The sequence below is a fragment of the Manis javanica genome, chromosome 3, assembly GCF_040802235.1.
Source record: "Manis javanica isolate MJ-LG chromosome 3, MJ_LKY, whole genome shotgun sequence".
In the NCBI taxonomy this organism is placed as follows: domain Eukaryota; kingdom Metazoa; phylum Chordata; class Mammalia; order Pholidota; family Manidae; genus Manis; species Manis javanica.
Window position 1 is genome coordinate 197,310,519 of NC_133158.1, and position 19,341 is coordinate 197,329,859.

Here is a 19,341-nt window from a genome sequence, read left to right on the forward strand (position 1 = left end):
ATGCTATTCAAGTTTTTTGTTTCTGTACTTAGATTTAGTGTATCAGTCAGGGATCTTGTTTGCAAGCCATAGAACCTGACTATGGCTGATTTAAGTGAAAAAAAAATGATTGAAGGCAATCAGTGCCTAACTGATTGGAAAGTTAGGCTTGGACAACAAGCAGAATGAGGGAGGCAGCACACAGGACCCTATGGACCCTGTACAATCATGCCAAAGAATCGGTCTGTCTGGGACACCATTGCCATCACTCATGGCCTCTGGATGTCCCTTCTGCACATGCCTGTCGCGTGCCCTGTCCTCGCCGGCAAGAACAGCATGCAACAACAGCAGGATTCTTCTGCAGAAAGCTTTATTCTTCAGCTCTTTGTGAAACAAATGAGTTGGGCAGGACCCAGAGGGGAAGGAGAGGCTTGCTTATATAGTTCTCATGCTCTGACCTGGTTGGTGCGGCTCCATATGCCTTATTAGCATAACCATTTGGTGGGTCTCATTGGTCCTTATGCCAAGGCGCAATTAGCATGTAGTTTAGTGGTGTGGGATGATTTGTCATTAGGAAGTTCGGGGCCTTCCAGCTGCCCTGCATTGGGCGCTATTTTCTGAGCGCGGCTGCCAACATCTCCCCCTTTTTTGTCTAACAGAAGCTCAAGGCGGAACTTGCCAGCAGAGGCGGAGACAGAGGCCTGACCTCCATCATACTTCCTGATGCCCCCTTTTTGGAGAGGGGTTCTGGGCATCTTCCCCTATGCAGTCAGGCATGCCTCTCAGAGGGGTCCAAGACCTCTTGCAGTGCTTTGCCTCGCATCCTCTGGCTGGCGTTGGGACCGCTTGGTACAAAGGGTTTGGACCCTTTTTCTCAACCCTCTTGCACCATGAGCTTCTTAAAGAAAGCTGTGATTAAGCATTGAGGTACTCGGGCCTGGTGCAGTGCCACATGGGCCCAGGGTGCAAGAGCTACCTCAAGCTAAAGCCGAGCTTCCTTCTTAAGCATGTTGAGCCACACTTGGGGAGAGGCGCCAACGTCTATCTCCATTAGGGCTTGAGCAAGGATCACCTTGTCCTGCTTATGTTGGTTGCGGAGTCTGCATAACAACCAGAGTAAGAGCATGAGACCTCCAAGCAGGAACACGCTCATCCCAGCCATGCCCGCCCACTCCTTGACGTGGGAGAGAGCTCTGAGGAACCAGGAAGAGAGTCCTTCCGCTACGGAGATATCTAGACGGGTGGAGTTGATGTGGATAATTTCTCGCCGCAGCTCTTCTAGTGTCCCATCGAAGTCTTGGGACCAGTTTCCTGAAAGATACTGGGACAGGTCTCGTGACAGATTAGCTGCCCATGTAAAATTTTTATATTGAATGCTAGTGATGCAGAGGGCACGATATTTCCGCTCACATCCCAATTGGGCCATTTGCCAGAGCACCTCTATTTGTTCCTCCACGAGATCTATGCGTTGATTGAGGATCATTATTCCTCCTTTCAGTTTGCCATCAAGTGTGGACTGTTGGTCCAGGGCAGAAGCTACTGAGGCTGCAAGGTTATTGAGCTCTGTAGCCGATTTGATGGAGGTGTCTAAAGCTATACCAGCGGCGGTGGCTGCGACCGCGGTCGGGGAGATCAGGAGCACTATGGCGGCTGTAACACCGAAATCGCGCCTTTCTCGAAACAGAGTCATGGTGTTAGGGGCGTCTACGGGAACAGGGACCCAACGGGGGATGCGGACTACCAAAGCATTGGTAAAGTTACGTGCATCCCAACACTGAGACAGAAAGCAGGTTTCATTGGAGCAGGAGTCAAAGCTACTATTGGATAAGATAAACAGAAATGGGGGGTATACGCATACTGGAGAAGGTGGAAAAAGGGAATTAGGTGACTCTGGACCTGATTTTGCTGAACACGTGTAGTTCTCGTTGTTATGGGTCATGATCATGTTCCAGTGTGCGCGCATGTGGTTATTCTCGCACCAAAAGGTGATATTTTTTACACCGATTCCCCCACCCTGGAGGGCGGAAAAGGGGGAGAGGTCGGTACACGAGCCATTGACTCCACACAGCATCCATTTATGGAAGGGGTTCATGCTCAGCTGCTGACGAAACTCGCCTTCGAGCACCTTTACTGGCCACCAAGCCTCATTGGCTGGCCGTCCCTCCATATCTGGGGAGATGGTAAACTCCTGCCTCTCAGTTGCCCACGTTACTACAGTTGACTGACAGTCAGTCCAGGGCCACAGCTCTCCCTCATAGTCGCCCACACAATGGGAGGCATATTTGGGTTGACGAGGCCTGTCGGTGGAATTGTTCCTGGGAGAGTGTACAAATGTGCCATTGATCCAGAGAACCATCTGGTGGATAGTCATGTTCTTATAGGGCGGGCTCCCTTCCTTATTAGGCCCTTCAAATTTAGCTGACATAACGGGGAGGCTACTGGCCTCTAGAATTATGTCACTGAACCATCCGTATTTCCTCCGTTTCAGGGAGATACAGCCAGCTAGATTCTGAGTGGTGAAGCATAATGACCCATTAGTTACGAAGGATCGGTTTTCTCCCAGGGGAGCTACTAGGGTGTCTTTAACTAAGTAGGGCAAGTTCATACTAGCATTGGTGGTGAAAAAGCGGGGAAAAACGGCTGCATTGAAACGGACAGGCATAGGCTTAGGAAAGGCAGACAGGATTCCCCATCTCAATACTCCCTGAGTCGGGGTCTCCAGTGTCAGGAGCAGGGTCAGGAGGTATAGCGAAGTCATCTCCTTTGTTTAGGACTTTCCTCGTTAGGCGCTCCAGGATCCAGAAGGGATTTTCTTCACCCTGGGGGAAAACACACACAGCTCCCCTGGATCTGATTATGATTGGATCCGGGCCCTTCCATTGGTTAGATAACACGTCCTTCCATTTTACTAGTTCTTGTGGGTCTTTTGGCCACTGATTATGGCGATCCGCTGCTGTATGGCCTTGAGCATCCAGATTCAAAAAATTTATAGTGAAAAGTGCTAGGGCTATGGCAGTTTTTGGTGTGGGGGGTATATCTTCAATTCCCCCTTTTTGTTTAAGTAAATAGGATTTGAGCGTGCGGTTCGCGCGTTCCACAATCCCTTGACCCTGTGGGTTGTAGGGAAGGCCAGTGATATGTTTTATCCCCATGTGATGACAAAATTGAGCAAATTTTGTAGAGGTATAGGCTGGGCCATTGTCTGTTTTCAGAATCTGCGGTAACCCCCATGCGCTCCAAGCTTCAAGGCAGTGCTGGATGACATAGGAAGCTTTCTCTCCTGACAATGGGGAGGCAAAGATGACTCCTGAACAAGTATCCACGGATACATGTACATATTTCAGTTTCCCAAAAGACGAAATATGCGTCACATCCATTTGCCAAACTTGTAAAGGCCTAATACCTCTGGGGTTGATCCCCACATGAGGTGCGGGAAGGAAGCTGCAGCAGTGTTGGCAGCTAAGGACAATGTTCCTAGCTTCGGCCCTGGTTATGCTAAACCGCTTGCGCAGTGTTTCGGCAGTGACATGAAACTGTGTGTGGAATTTTGAAGCTGTGGTGATAGGGTCTAGCAGGGGAAAAGCTACATTTCTGGTTGCGAGGTCTGCCAGGTGGTTTCCTTGGGTCATAGGCCCGGGAAGGCCTGAATGTGCTCTGATATGAGTTATATACAAAGGAGATTGCCTATGAAGTAGTGCTGATTGTATCTGTTTGAACAAAGTGGCTACTGGGCTGGACGCTTTGATTAGCCCGGCCACTTCTAGAGATTTGACTGCATTAACTACATAACAGGAGTCAGACACAATATTTAAAGGTTCAGGAAAGATTTGTAGGACCTCTAAGACTATGCGACATTCCACTATTTGTGGAGTGTCAGGCGTGTAGCCTTTTGTCACAACTTTGCCATCATGGACATAGGCACCTGTGCCTGTCTTAGACCCGTCCGTGTAAACTGTTTTTCCATGAGGCAGCGGGGTTAGGCTAGTGACCCGAGGAAATACTAGGAGATGATTTTTGGCGAAGTTGATGAGGGGATGTTTAGGGAAATGATTATCAAAGGTTCCTGAGAAACTGTAAGCAAGTATGGCCCAATCATCGCTCATAGTACATAATACTTGTATCTGTTCTACGCTGTAAGGGGTTATAATTTTAGCTGGAGCCTCTCCAAAATGTGTCATGGAGGTTTTTACTCCTCTCAAAGCAAGTTTGGCCACGGCTGCCGGATAGTACTCTATTGTCCTAGCCTGAGAGGCTTGGGGATGGATCCAGATCAGTGGGCCGTGCTGCCATAAAACTGCTGTTGGCAGCTCCGGGGTGGGGAGCACACACAACTCAAAGGGTTCATTCGATTGCACTCTATTTAATTGTGCTGTCATCAAAGCCTGTTCTACTTTGCGAATGGCTTGTAATGCCTCAGGTGTGAGGGAGCGCGGTGACGTTAGTTGTGGGTCTCCTTCTAGGGTTTTAAATAGTGGAGTCAATTCAGTGGTGGGTATCTTTAAGTATGGGCGCAACCAATTAATATCCCCTAGGAGTTTTTGGAAGTCATTCAAATTTCGCAATTGATTATGTCTTATCTCAAGCTTTTGGGGGCAAATTACATCTGTGTAAATGGTTGCTCCTAGGAATTTGCTAACACTAGATTTTTGGACCTTCTCGCTTGCTATATTCAGTCTCCAAATTTCTAGGGATCTAGTGAGATCTATATATGCTTCTATTTCTGCTGGTTGTGGGGAGCAAAGAAGGATGTCATCCATGTAATGGATGATCTTTAGCGTGGGATAGGTCTTACGAATTGGGTCTAGCGCTCGCTGAACGTACAGTTGACATATGGTAGGGCTATTTGCCATTCCTTGAGGGAGGACCTTCCACTGAAATCTGGCATCGGGTTGTTCATGGTTAATAGCTGGCAAAGTAAAAGCAAATCTTTCCTTGTCCTTGGAGCTTAGAGGTATAGAAAAGAAACAATCTTTAATATCTATTATGAGCACTTTCCATTCTTTGGGTAAGGCAGAGAGGAGTGGCAGTCCCCGTTGTACGGGTCCAAGCATTCTCATTTGAGCATTTACTGCTCTCAGATCATGAAGCAACCTCCATGATCCTGACTTTTTCCTGATTACAAATATGGGTGTGTTCCATGGGGACACAGAGGGTTCTAGGTGTCCCACTTGGAGCTGCTCTTGCACTAAGCAATGAGCTGCTTCTAATTTTTCAGAGGATAGGGGCCACTGAGGAACCCATACGGCCTCCTCTGTGAGCCAAGGTATGGGCATGGCATCTTCAATGGCCCCTATGAAAAACCCAGGCCGTGACGGTCATTCTTTACTTTGGGCAGGATGGGCTCTATGTGTCCCTGTTGGTGTTTCCCCAGCCCCTTGCCAGGGATGTATCCCATGTCCATCATCATGCCTTGGGCGGGGGTGGAGTATTCATTAATGAGTTTGAGGCCTAAGTCTCTCATGACATCCCTCCCCCATAAATTGACCGGTAGAGGGAGTACATAAGGGGTGACTGTACCCTCTTGTCCTTCAGGGGCTCGCCATTTCAATGGTTTGGCACTAATTGAAGGGCTTGACTCATATCTTAAACCTTGTAATGAATGTGAGGATTGGGTCACAGGCCACTTGGAGGGCCACCAGGTTGCAGAGATAATACTTTTATCTGCTCCAGTGTCTAGGATTCCCTCAAAGCTCTTTCCCTCTATTTGAAGAGTTAATTTTGGTCTGTCTGCTAAATCTAATACTATGAAGGCTGAATCCCAGTCAGAGGAGCCGAAGCCCCTTTCTCCCCTCTCCGTGTTGGTAGCAGGATAATTGGCGTGGAGACTAGGTAAAACTAAGAGCTGGGCTATGCGGTCTCCCGGGGATATAGGATAGATTCCTCTGGGAGCCGAACACATGATTTTTACTTGTCCTTCATAATCTTGATCTATGACTCCGGGATGAACTACCAGGCCTTTCAATGCAGCAGAAGAGTGCCCTAGGAGTAACCCAAGGGTATTTGGTGGTAGGGGGCCTTTAAAGTCTGAAGGGATAGGCTGAACTCCCATCTGTGGAGTCAACACTATTCTGGTGGTGGCACGGATGTCCAATCCCGCGGAACCTGAAGTGGCTCTCCTTGGGGGGCCTGGTTGTTCCCGAATGACACTTGCGTGCTGGTTGCCCCATATATTTGCGGGCCCTGGTGACAGGGGCCCCTCTGGGAGTTTTTTGGCAGTTCTAAGGGTTTCCCTTCTATATCTTTAATAGACCGGCACTCATTGGCCCAATGCCTGCCTTTCTTACACTTAGGGCACAACCCAGGGGTCTTTTGGGTTGTTTGTTCTGAAGCTGGGCTCCTACACTCTCTCTTTATATGTCCTAATTTCCCGCATTGAAAGCATTTGATACTTCTGTTAGTGATCCTGGCTTGTTTGTGGCTCTGTAATATGGCCGTGGCTAGGCCCGCATTGGTGAGTGGCCCTCCTATTTCTCTACAGGCTTTCAACCAGGCATGTATCCCTTTTTGTTTCCAGGGTGTTATCGCCTGTCTGCATTCCTTGGTACATTGTTCAAATACTAATTGCTCCACTAGGGGCATTGCTTGTTCCTGATCTCTAAATATTCTGCCTGCGGCCTCCATCATACGAGCAACAAAGTCAGAAAATGGCTCGCTCAGCCCCTGAATAATTTTTGTCAAATTGCCTGATACTTCTCCTTTGTTGGTGAGGGCTTTCCATGCCTTGGCTGCGCACGTGTTTATTTGTGCGTATACCTGTAAGGGGAAGGCGGTCTGGTTGGCTACCCACTGTCCTTGGCCCGTCAGCATATCATATGACCACGCAGGCTGTCCTTCGGCCGCGTTTGCGCGTGCCTGGGTCATGCTGATATCATGCCACAATGCCTTCCATTCTATGTATTGCCCCATACTAGAAAGGCATGCCTTAGTTACATATTGCCAGTCTGCGGGTGTCATGGCTGTCTCTGTTAATCTCTCAACTTGTGCTATGGTATAGTTGGCACTGACCCCATACGCTCGGACGGATTCCGCTAAGTCTTTAACTTGTTTATGGCTCAGGGGCTGGTGAGAGCGTACACCATTATCCTCAAATACAGGAAACATTTGTCTAATTGCCTGAAGAGTATCTGGGTGGCAAAAGGAGAGTGCGCCACTCACGTAAGGTGGCGGGGCAACGGGCGTCGGGGGACACCCTGCTTTCATTTTTTCCTTGGTCCGCTTTTCAACTTTGCTGGTTCCCTTACTTCTACACTCTGCGGTTTTATTTTCTTCCCCTTCCTCTGCGGACGTTAATTCCTCCTCAGATTCCCTACTGGAGAGTTGGAGGTCCCTCAACTCTTTCCAGGGGTATTTACTATTTTCTCCGAGGCGATCGTCACTCGCTTCTCGGGGCTCTTTCGCTTTTGCCCTAGGCGGGCTTTCTCCCTCACTCTGAGGTTTCTTTACCTTCGTTTTTGTGGCCTTTTTTCGGCCGCGTGCGCTCTCTGTTTCCCGTTCCGTTTCTGACATGCTCTCTTGGATATCTGTCAATGCTCTCTGACCTTCTTTTATTACCTTTTCACATCTCATCTTGCAGACAAGCTCTAATCAGTTTCCAGAGGGGCCTGGTGCCTCCCCTCAGGCTACCCTCCTCCTCCTCTCTATCAAGATCTTTCCCCAGTTTGTCCCAGCTCGGGATTGAGAGGGACCCTGAACAAATGAACCAGGGGGCCACACGGTCTATCTCCTTCACAAAAGATCCTAAGACTTTGCTGGAGACCTTCAAGTTTCGCTCTTTGAGAGCTGTCTGCAGCGCCGTGACTAATGACGGTGCATTCCCCATGGTGCCTCCTTATTTACAGAGAACCATCAACCATCATCCTAAAAAGCAGGGGCCTCTCGGAACTTACCCCTCTGGGCTTTCTTCTGACCTGCAGTTCTGAATCCTCTCCAGATGTCTGAAGGGTCCTCCCTGTGCCGGTGATGTTCTGGTTCCCGGGTTTCGGCACCACTTGTCGCGTGCCCTGTCCTCGCCGGCAAGAACAGCATGCAACAACAGCAGGATTCTTCTGCAGAAAGCTTTATTCTTCAGCTCTTTGTGAAACAAATGAGTTGGGCAGGACCCAGAGGGGAAGGAGAGGCTTGCTTATATAGTTCTCATGCTCTGACCTCGTTGGTGCGGCTCCATATGCCTTATTAGCATAACCATTTGGTGGGTCTCATTGGTCCTTATGCCAAGGCGCAATTAGCATGTAGTTTAGTGGTGTGGGATGATTTGTCATTAGGAAGTTCGGGGCCTTCCGGCTGCCCTGCATTGGGCGCTATTTTCTGAGCGCGGCTGCCAACACATGCCACCCTTGCAAGCCAGATGCTGTTCCAAATAGATGCCCCACCAACCTCCCTTCCTTCTTTCTGTCATAAGTGCCTTACGCAAAATCTGCTATGGGGTAATTGATTGATTGACCTACCTATGTGCCCATCTCCTAGCTGCAAGGGAGGCTGGGAAAACAACAGTCTGGCCTTTTTTAGACTTCTAAAAATTCATGCAGTGCTTCCGATGCCAGGTGGACAAAAGAAATAATTTAAAATGCCAGCAAATACATGCTATGTTTTGTTTCTCAAATATAACATTTAGTATTCATTTAAAAAGTTAGGTAAGTGATCCATTTCATGGTAATTTCCTTGTGGATTTTTAAGTATATTTGGATAAGGTATGTAAAACTGTAATAAATTACTAAAACATGTAGAAAAAAATGAGGAAAATACATTTGAATACCCAAATCAGCTTCTAGGTCCTAAGAGCTATTGCTAATATAAACTAGGAAAATGTAAATGTTCAATAAAAATAAGTTTTTCAGCATCATATTTACCTGCCTTTTATTTCAAATATTATTTAAAAAATTTTTTAAGACCAGAATGTGCATGTGCGTATCTTTTGAAGGCAAGGTAAAGTCTACAACAGGGAAGAACTGGCAAATTCAACTATAACTTTTGTAAACTTTTTAGCATTAATAATTTACCATTTGTTGATTATTTACTCTGTGCTTGTCCTGTATGGAGGACATACATTTTTCTTATCTAATCCTTGCAACAAACCTTATAGTTACTCCTACGGAAAGGTAAGAAAATCAAGGCTCAGAGAAGCCAAGTAACTTGCTAAACATCATACAGCTAATAAATGCCATAACTAAGATTTTAATTCAGGTTTAATGAAGGCAAACTTGGGTACAATTTAGCAAATGAATGCTATAGAACACTTGGGGACCCCCAAGGTCTTGTCCAGGTTAACCCACTTTAAGGATCATCCTAATTTATACATTAAGTTGGAAGACTCTAGATGCTAGCTAGATTTCTACATGATTTAGGTAAATGTCCACATGATTTAGCATGTTAGATGGAATATGATGAGCAACAACAAATACAACTTGACAGTTTGTCCTTGCCCGTGGAAATATCTCCAGCTCTATGTTAGTAGAAGTGACAATTTCCACATACTTCAAGCTGGAGATCTATTTACAAAAAGTGGGTTTCACTCAAATTATCTAGACTGAATATTTTGTGCTTATCAAATTTATCCATTTGCCTTATTAGTGGGTCAAACAATTAACAGAATAATCAAGTTTCTAGTTTAATTAAAATACTGTCCAAACATACGGAGATCAAAACTGACTAGAAATGAGTCATATTTAAGTGCAAATGTAGTGGATATGTTGACATCTTGTTTTGCATATGTATCTCCATTACATAACCTTTATGTTCAAATCGTCCTTGCCCTACAGTAGAATCTGATCACATGAATTATCATTTTGAATACTGTTACCCTCATGAATGAGAAAAAGAAAACATTTTCTACCAAAGGAAATAAACAAGACAGAAGTACAGTAATTCTCATTCCATAATGACACAGAGGGGAATGTTTACTGTTTGATAAATTGAAAAGGAAATGGTCTTTGGAGAGATGAAAGTGGAATTTGTAACCTTTCAAGAGGATGTAGTTCCTTTCTTCTCTCTGCCTCTGATGTTTTGCTCTTACTCAATTGTGACAGTGAAATCTATTGAAAATGACTTCTTAGTGAATGGAGAGACGAGATGCAGCTTACTAAACCTCTGAAGGTGGTTTCTGTGTCTGAGCTAGAGATGGGCTTTTTATTCGCCACTTATGGGGGCTCCCATGGGTCTATGTGTACAAATCGTGTACAAAATGTTGCACCTAGGAATGTGGGAATGTTTCTGATCAAGGATGTTCCCTAGTTTTCATCACTGACTCAGAGGGACTTCACACCAGAAGGGTAACAAACACTGCTCTTGAGTGGTGATGCTGTCATCCAGCACCAAAGACCATGCTCTGGCTCCAAATCAAACTGGTTGTTGGAGAGTAGGCTTAGCACTCGCACCAGTATGCTATTATTTGTTATTATGCATAACAAACATAATTGCTTTCAAGTACTTTAATGTAAACCATATATTTAAAGAGAATGTTACACGTGACTTTTATCTGTATGTATTTGGAAACCAAAATAATCCTGTGCTAAGGTTGGATAATTAGTATTTTCTTCATGTTATAGCTAAGCAAATAAAGAGACAAAGGGAACAAAAGCAACGACTTGTTCTAGGTGATTGAAGGAGTCATTGGGATGAGCTCCCTAGCCCTGAGTGACCGGCCTAGGAGTGGGTATCTGACTCAAACTCGGTCAAACAGAGCTTCTTCCCGAGAATTTGAAAGTGTGTTCAAAAATAAAATTGTTTGCCTAATTGGGTCCTGGGGTGTTTGTCTGCAGCCTGTCATAAAAAGGAAGCAGAAGGAGAAGGGCGAGGTGAGGGAGGAGCTCCCTGTCTCTCCTCTCTTTTCTTTCCTTTCGTTATCTTTGGTGCCCACCAAAATAAATAGATAAAATAAATATTGGCCTCTTTGGAAACTTGGAAGGCAGTAGACAGGGAATAGAAGTTTTGAGAGAAACTGGTAATATTTACAAGTAAAGAAATATCACCCCTGCCCTATATGTTTGTAATAAATTTCCCTTTTTGCCTAAACTGATATGAGCTGCTTTCTATTATGTCTCATAAAGAATTTTAAGTAATGTGTTAAATGGAGATAGTGGCAGAATTGAGGCGAGATTCCTGGTCCTTTGATTTAAAATCTATTTTTCTTTTGCACACCCTGCTATGTCTGCATAGACTTCTACTATATTTTGCATTTCTTATTAGTCTCTGAGATCCAGTTGGGCAGGCATTGTGTCTGTCCTGTTCTTCTGTATTTTTCTATGCCTAGCACATGGTTGGTGTGTGAAAAATTATTAATGCTAAAACAAATTAATGAATGACTAAAAGTATGAATGAAACATCATCTTCAGTCAATTAAAAAATACTGTAATCTTTTAGTTTGTGGAATATCTTGACAGAAAAATGTAATGGATAAATATAAACTGTATAATTACCATTGCTATTCAATTTATGCTGCCTTATGGGATAAAATGATAAATTTCTGGTAATTTTTCATTATTGTTGCTGTCTTTCTCTCTCCCCAGTGGTTTACACCTCAAGGGAAACTTTTCCAATTAACTGTGATTCTGTTGAAAGCTCTTTACTTGAAATAGGCACTCAGTTTGATCTTCTAGTTAAAGCTGTTATGTTACATGTTGACACAAAAGAAGTGGAAGGTAAGTTTGGTAATCAGGAACAGCTCTAGTTACAGTGCTCAGGCCTAAAAGAACAGGATAGGCTAGAGATACAGGAAAAGCGAGGAAACAATATTTCAATCCACTTTTTCTGCATATGTTGCAATACATCTAAACTTGTATTATGGTGAATAAGAATCATGATTGACTTCATTAAAAACCCAATGATAGTGTATAATCTCATAGTGATAATTGCACTGAGCTGTAAAAAAACATTCCTGGATGTTTGAAAACCACGACTTCCTGCCCATATGGCCTGAAAACATTTTTACAGCAGCTACCTAACCTTAATATCTACATTTGTTTTTTTTTTCCCCATGAGACACCTTCCTGACCTATATTCCCGAAGGACCCAAATGTCTTCTCCCGGGGGCTCAGGGCCCCCTGCTTCTCTTCCCTACAGCCTGGGGGTTGTAGATTCAGAACGATGTAGACATGATATGCCAGGAGCAAGGAGTCACAGCATGGTTTTCTTCTTGCTTCTCAAACTGGGTTGAGGTGTTAGTAAGGTGCAGAGAATGCTCTGGACTGAAAGATCAGGGTTCAGAACTAAACTCGGGTATTTTTTGAACTTCAGCAAGTTGATTACTTCTAATCTTGAATTTCCTCAACTGAATAATGGCACCTTTACAGGTTCATTATTAAATGAGATGATATGTTAAGAACCTGGCACACGGTTCTTAAGGCGTGTTGTCCTTTTCACTCAATTTTGTACCTCCGCAAAGGAGAGCCTGTAACTTTCACCAAGCCTTGTGAGATTTCCCTCTGGAAATTTTTTTTTCCTTTGGGTCTTGGGAAGAATTGTAGGCTGCAGAGTCCTCCCTCTTCCCTGCACCTGTGTCTCCAGGCGCCCTGGGACTCTACAGACTGATGAACTCGTAGGAAAAAAAGAAATCTGGTCAAGTTTGTCAAGCTCAGAGATCTCTAACCACTTTGCTCACTCAAGCCCTCGAGCGCCAAGTATAGGCAAGTGGTCACCATTTTGATGCCTATGCTACTTTTCTCATATAAGGAGCTCATAAGGTACCATAAGATAACAGATTATAACAGGTGATGATACAGATAATTGAGCAAATAGATCATCTTTTAAATACTCAAATAATAATTTAGACTTGCATGTTAAGATAAATTTGTCCAAACCAAAATAAATTTTTAATAGAAAGCAGGTATTAGAGCAATGCCAGGTTTGCGTTGTGCCAAAAACTTCATTTAGATCATTTTCATGCAGAGGAAAAGTACTTTATTAATGGCTTTGGCTTATTATTTCTGCTAAGATATAAGCAAAAAGTTCTAACTGTTGTTTGGATTATTGGATTAGAGTAACTAATTCTCTCAGATTCCATGATTCTTTGTTAAAAGGGGAAGAATTGAACTGTCAAAATAAAGCCTCTTTTAATATCTGCAATATTTTCTTTTCCATTTTTATTTTCTTTCTACCTTGGGTAGCATGGCTCAGCATCTCAGTTTGCCTAGGATGGTTTTGTTTGTAGAATGTTGTCCTGGTATAAGTATTAATACAACTCCTTTCCCAGAATCCAAAGTGGGTGTGAACAGTGAGATTTGATGCATACTGCTTTGGGACATAACAGTTGATATTTTTGTTTTGGAATTTCAGGAGAAAGTTGGTAGGTTCAATTTTACCTTAGAACAGAAATTCTATGGATGGAAGTCAGAATTTGTGGGGGAGCATGAATTGGACAGGAAAAAAGTTATGCCTTTCTTATATCTAATTCTCATTGTCTTCAATTATGAATGTAGGTAACAAATTACAGCCCTAATAGTACTCCTGAGACTTTGTTACCAAGAAAAGCCACAGAAATTTTCATATCACATTATAGCTATTGCTGATATTGCAAATATCACTCATATTCATTATTACTTCTAAATTAGAAAGATCACATGAGATCATAATCTTTATGTTCTTCAGTTATTGTGCAGTGTTGCTGGTTAGCTAGTGGTCAACTCTACTTTTTACCAAACATGAAGTCACATATTCTTAAGGTGGCGTCCCGCTACGACGTCCCAGCAGAAGTTTATGCTGCTTTATAGGATTGTCCCCCTACAATTGTTCGTTGATCAGCATGAGGAATTACTTCTTAGGATTTTGCAAAACTAGAGAGTTTTAACAAGAATTCTTAACTCTGTAAGGCAACAGAACTTTCTGAACACAGTACATGGGTCATAATGCTGCCTTATTATGCACTCCTGGAAATATGCAGAATTTCTTGCCTAAGTTACTAATGTGGAATATCCTGGCAAACTGTCAATGTTGGACAGGAAGTTTTACCCCATGAAGGTAAGATACAAAATTCTCTATCAATTTACTTGAAAAAAGAAATTTGCAAATATCTGGAAACATTTCATAAAGTTTCACAAGTTACCTCAATGGCATCAAAGTTGAACCATAGACTATCATTCCTTTTTCTTTTTGATATAAAGTATAGTAAGATGATATAGTAAAAGAGCAATTAATTCATTTTAGGTTAAAAAAATATATAATTGTAGCTTAATTCAAAAAGCCTTGGAGAATTCAGGTATTTCTTGATAAAAGCTATCCTTGTTTTGTAAAATAGCTACAAAACTTTTATTTGCAATAATTTATCTTTACAAATCAGTATTTCCAAACCTATAACAAATAACAAAAAATTGAAATTGGTTTTGTCCAACATGACGTGACTATAGCTTTTCAAAGACCTTTCCACAGGTTAATGTTCTTACTCAATTTAGCAACAATAGCCTTCCCCCTGATAAATTTTTAAAGTAAATTTATTTTTGTCTGTATTTTAATGTATTTTCTTAATAAGCGCATTAATAAAAGGGCTTAGTATTATACCGCACATTTGTTTTTGATAATTATGTTTCAGTCTGATTGGCTTCTCTTGTAATTCTACGTATTTTATTTTCCACATTTAAGAACATTATTCTGAAAGGGATTCATAACCTTACCAGATTGCCACTAGATTGCCAACAGGATCCATGGTCCACACAAAAGCTTGTCAACACTAGGTTTAGAGCCATCTCGAGGTAAAACTTCCAGGAGGCATAACAGGCAAGCTTCCATTTATTCACAGCACAGAATTGTAAGGTTTCAGATATGGAGAGGGCTTTGAATATAGAGGACACCTACTATATAGATCATGTATGCATTATTCCAACAAAAGGTTAGAAATGACAGATACCACAGAGAAATACAGATTCTAAGGATGGTCAGAAGAAAGAGAGACTACTAATTATTAGGAAGAGCAGGGAACACATGGAAGAAGTGGTATTTCTGCTGGCTTGGCAGGGTGGGTAAGATCGGAATTTTTTTTTTTTTTTTTGAGAGGGCATCTCTCATATTTATTGATCAAATGGTTGTAAACAACAATAAAATTCTGTATAGGGGACTCAATGCACAATCATTAATCCACTCCAAACCTAATTCTCAACAGTCTCCAATCTTCTGAAACATAACAAACAAGTTCTTACATGGTGAACAAATTCTTACAGAGTGAATAAGTTCTCACATGGTGAACAGTACAAGGGCAGTCATCACAGAAACTTTCGGTTTTGATCACGCATTATGAACTACAGACAATCAGGTCAAATATGAATATTCGTTTGATTTTTATACTTGATTTATATGTGAATCCCACATTTATCCCTTATTATTATTATTATTACTTTTATTTTTTATTTTTTATTTTTTTATTTTTATTTTATTTTATTTTATTTTTTTGAGAGGGCCTCTCTTATATTTATTGATCAAATGGTTGTTAACAACAATAAAATTCAGTATAGGGGGGTCAACGCTCAATGTACAATCATTAATCCATCTCAAGCCTAATTCTCGTCAGTCTCCAATCTTCTGAAGCATAACAAACAAGTTCTTACATGGTGAACGAATTCTTACATAGTGAATAAATTCTCACATGGTGAACAGTACAAGGGCATTCGTCACAGAAACTTTCGGTTTTCATCATGCATTATGACCTATAAACAATCAGGTCAAATATGAATATTCATTTGATTTTTGTACTTGATTTATATGTTGATCCCACATTTCTCCTATTATTATTATTTTTATTTTTAATAAAATGCTGAAGTGGTAGGTAGATGCAAGATAAAGGTAGAAAACATAGTTTAGTGCTGTAAGAGGGCAAATGTAGATGATCAGATGATCAGGTGTGTGCCTATGGACTATGTATTAATCCAGGCTAGACAAGGGCAGCAAGACATCCACGGATGCAGAAGATTTCTTTCAAAGCGGGGGGGGGGGTGAGGTTCTGAGCCTCACCTCTGTTGATCCCCAAATTCTCACCTGATGGCCCCCCTGCGACTGTGCCTGTCTTAGGTTGTTCCTCCCTTGAGGAAGATCGGAATATTTTTAAGTTGAGAAATTCATGCTAAGGACATCCATACACTAACCCAAATCGGGGACCTCAGAGCTACCCTTGACTTCTCAATCTTATCCCTGAAACTGTGATCAAGTCTGTCATTTATGCCTCCTTCCTATTTCTTGCATCCATCCCTTCCCATTCATCCCCCCTGGCTTCAGGCTCACTAGTAGGACTACTGGATTAATCTCCTACCTGGACTGTCATCTCCTTTCTCACTTCCCTCACAGTCTATCCTAACCAACATGACAATAACAGATTGTTTGCAGCACTGTTAATGAGTTTAGTTTTACAAATACTACATATGCCCCACATTAAAATGTTGAGTGTCCATATGCAGTATGTATGCTGAAATTGAGGAGGCTCAACTAGAGTAGTAGTTATCCAACACGTAAACATATAATGATCACCTTTAGAGCTACCAGAAGGTTCTGATGCAGGAGCCTTACCCCCAGGATTCTGATGTAATTCCCAATCAGAGGGCTTCTGAACTGCCATCCCCACTCCTGTCTACCTTTCTAGTTTTGTTGTTGATCATGCCCCACCTGTATGCTATCAAACTGCTCAAATTCCCATGATATTCCCATGATGTCTTGCATGCAATGCACTTTTCCTCCTTGTCTATTCATTTTCTAAGTCTGAGCTCACCTTTTCTAGAAATAGTTTTCCCTCTGCTCTAGGTAAAATAGTCCACTCTCTTTATTGTCCTTTGATTTCTATGTCCTCGTATCATAGCAACTGTGCATATTTTACATGTGTTCCTACTTCCACCTCACTAATACTGGCATTGGAAAGGAAGTCATCTCCCTCATGTCATTTTTGGCAGGAAACAATTTGACCACTGAACCACCAATGCTTCTGTCCTAGTGTCATTTTTATAAGTATATTTGCAATGATTTTAAAACTTTGCATGCATTACTATGTGGAAATACACAATGCAGAGTAAAAGTAAGCTTTTTTTTCCCTTTATTTGCTTACATAGTACCTTATTTATCAATCCCATTTTTTATTATTTAAGTCATAAGATCCTATTTTCCTATGACAGACATATTTGTAATAAAACACATATGAGAATTCTATTGGGAATTTTGAGAAACATATCCTTCTCATTATTTAAAAAATCTCCCCTGGATCATTACAAACATAGCATGATAAACTTTTTATCAAAGTAGCATTAAGCCCAGATGTCAATCTTTTATTTTGCTTGGGAGTTTCACATCAACATAAACCAGAGAAATGGCAGCTGCTACTTTTACAAGTGGTAGAATCCTCTGGCAGATGGAAACAGCTCAGCCTTGAACCCTTGGGAGGCTGTGGGAGTGGGACATTCTGAGCTCGCATTTGCAATTCTGGCACAATCTGCAAAATGGCTTCTCAGCAAGGAGTCTCTATTTGCACACTCAGATTAGATCAGCATACGAATGCCTCCAACCTGGTTTTTGTGTCAAATCATCACCCTCTGAGAACACTGATCCATCTTGATAATCTATTGTAATGTCTAGCTTTGAAAATTTAACCTGAAATTTTATATTATGTCATTTCCCCCATTGATTTGTGATTTTCAAGTCATTAATCATAGTCTGGAGAAAATTAAGTTCTCACTGCATTCTCTTATATACTGTAAAAGATACAGACCCCTCAAATAATTAAAGTTAGCGGAAATATTTTTAAACAGATTTATTTCCCAAGTAAAAGTTTTGCTGAATGCTTTATCTTGGTTTTATCACTATTAGATTATATACGTAAGTTGTTAAGAAAAAAATCGCTATTGTATAAGAATTCCTACTTTTTATAAGCTACTTTAAAAATATGGTCAGAAGACTACCTGCTTCAGAATCAAATGCAGATTCTTATTCCACCCTTAATGAGGAGTTTGCACCCCAGGTGAGTTCTATGAAGCACACAGTCTCAGAACTACTGCTCTAAGTCATTTTGAAAATTACACACTCCAGATAAAATGGCTTTTAGAATTTCCATTCTCATAGCCTGCTGGGTGTGACTATAGTTTCTGCCAGCATTTTTTACTTCTAATGATGGGTTGGCCATATTTGACCCTCAAGATCTAAAATTGGTAGTCAGGGATTTAGTTCCAGGTGGCCAAAGACAGAATCCAATTAATGTTTAACTCATAGTTGGCTATTTTTCTTTGTTATTTCTTTTGCATTTGACATCTTTAACTTCAAATCTTAGGTGCTTAAAATATGATTATTCTCTTGCTTAGTTCACTGGAAGTATTCTTTCAGAAACAGCAAGAACTTTCTTAAAAGAAAGTCTGTTTTTTATGTTTTAATGTTGGTGTTTTAATGTCTGTCCCATCCCCATCTAGATTCCACTAGAAGACTTTTGGCTAATAATGGTAAATGCTTACAAGAATTATGATAATTATTCTGTATAGAAATATTTCCTTATTCTCACTTTCATAATTTTAACAGACTTTTTGTTTTAATTCCAAATGTATACCCATTATATATTTATAAAAATTTCATTTTTATCATTATTTCGAAGTAGCTTATAACAACTGTCAAAAGGCTGTGTAGTGTTTAGATACCACAACTCTCTCTCTCTCTCTCTCTCTCTCTCTCTCTCTCTCTCTCTATATATATATATATATATATATATATATATATATATATATTAAATGTTTCTTTCTTCTTTTCTTAGGTAACATGCCTGAAATTACATATTCTCATAAGAAAAGACTCTTCATAGTCTTACAGTTACATACCCTGAAAAGAAACAAGGGAATAGTTACCTTGCAAAAGAGCACTCAATAACAATTTAACATTTCCTGCCGAACACCCTAGGTTGTGGTCTTTTTCAAACATTGTATAAAATGACACACATTCCATATATGAGGTGTGATTAAAGCATAAGACAAGTCACACATGAAAATGGCTCTCATTACTTTATAATCACACCTCATACATAATCTTAGGCAATCAGTCATGGAATATAATTTTTAAAACTCTCACCCTATTGCCCACCTACCTCTAATCCAGTTTCCCCTGTGGCCACCCCAAGGTGAGAGAAAGTAGATTGCCATCCAAGGACATCTGGGTTGGAATACAGAGGGGTAATCAAACATCGGGGGGTGGGATGTCAGCAGGGATCTGTCGCCACTAGAAACTCAGCATTTATGTGCTCATGAAATTATTTCTGGCTATTTCATGTAGGGGCAGCTCTAGGCAAAATCACATAGTCAATGAAGTTTAGGTTCTGCACTTCATCTCCTGTGGCTTCCCAACATCTGAGAGTCCTCCTCTGCGGCTGTGCCTCACAGGCAGTTCTGGAACAGCCTTTCTCATCTCAGTTCCTCCTAACACACATGTAGCCAT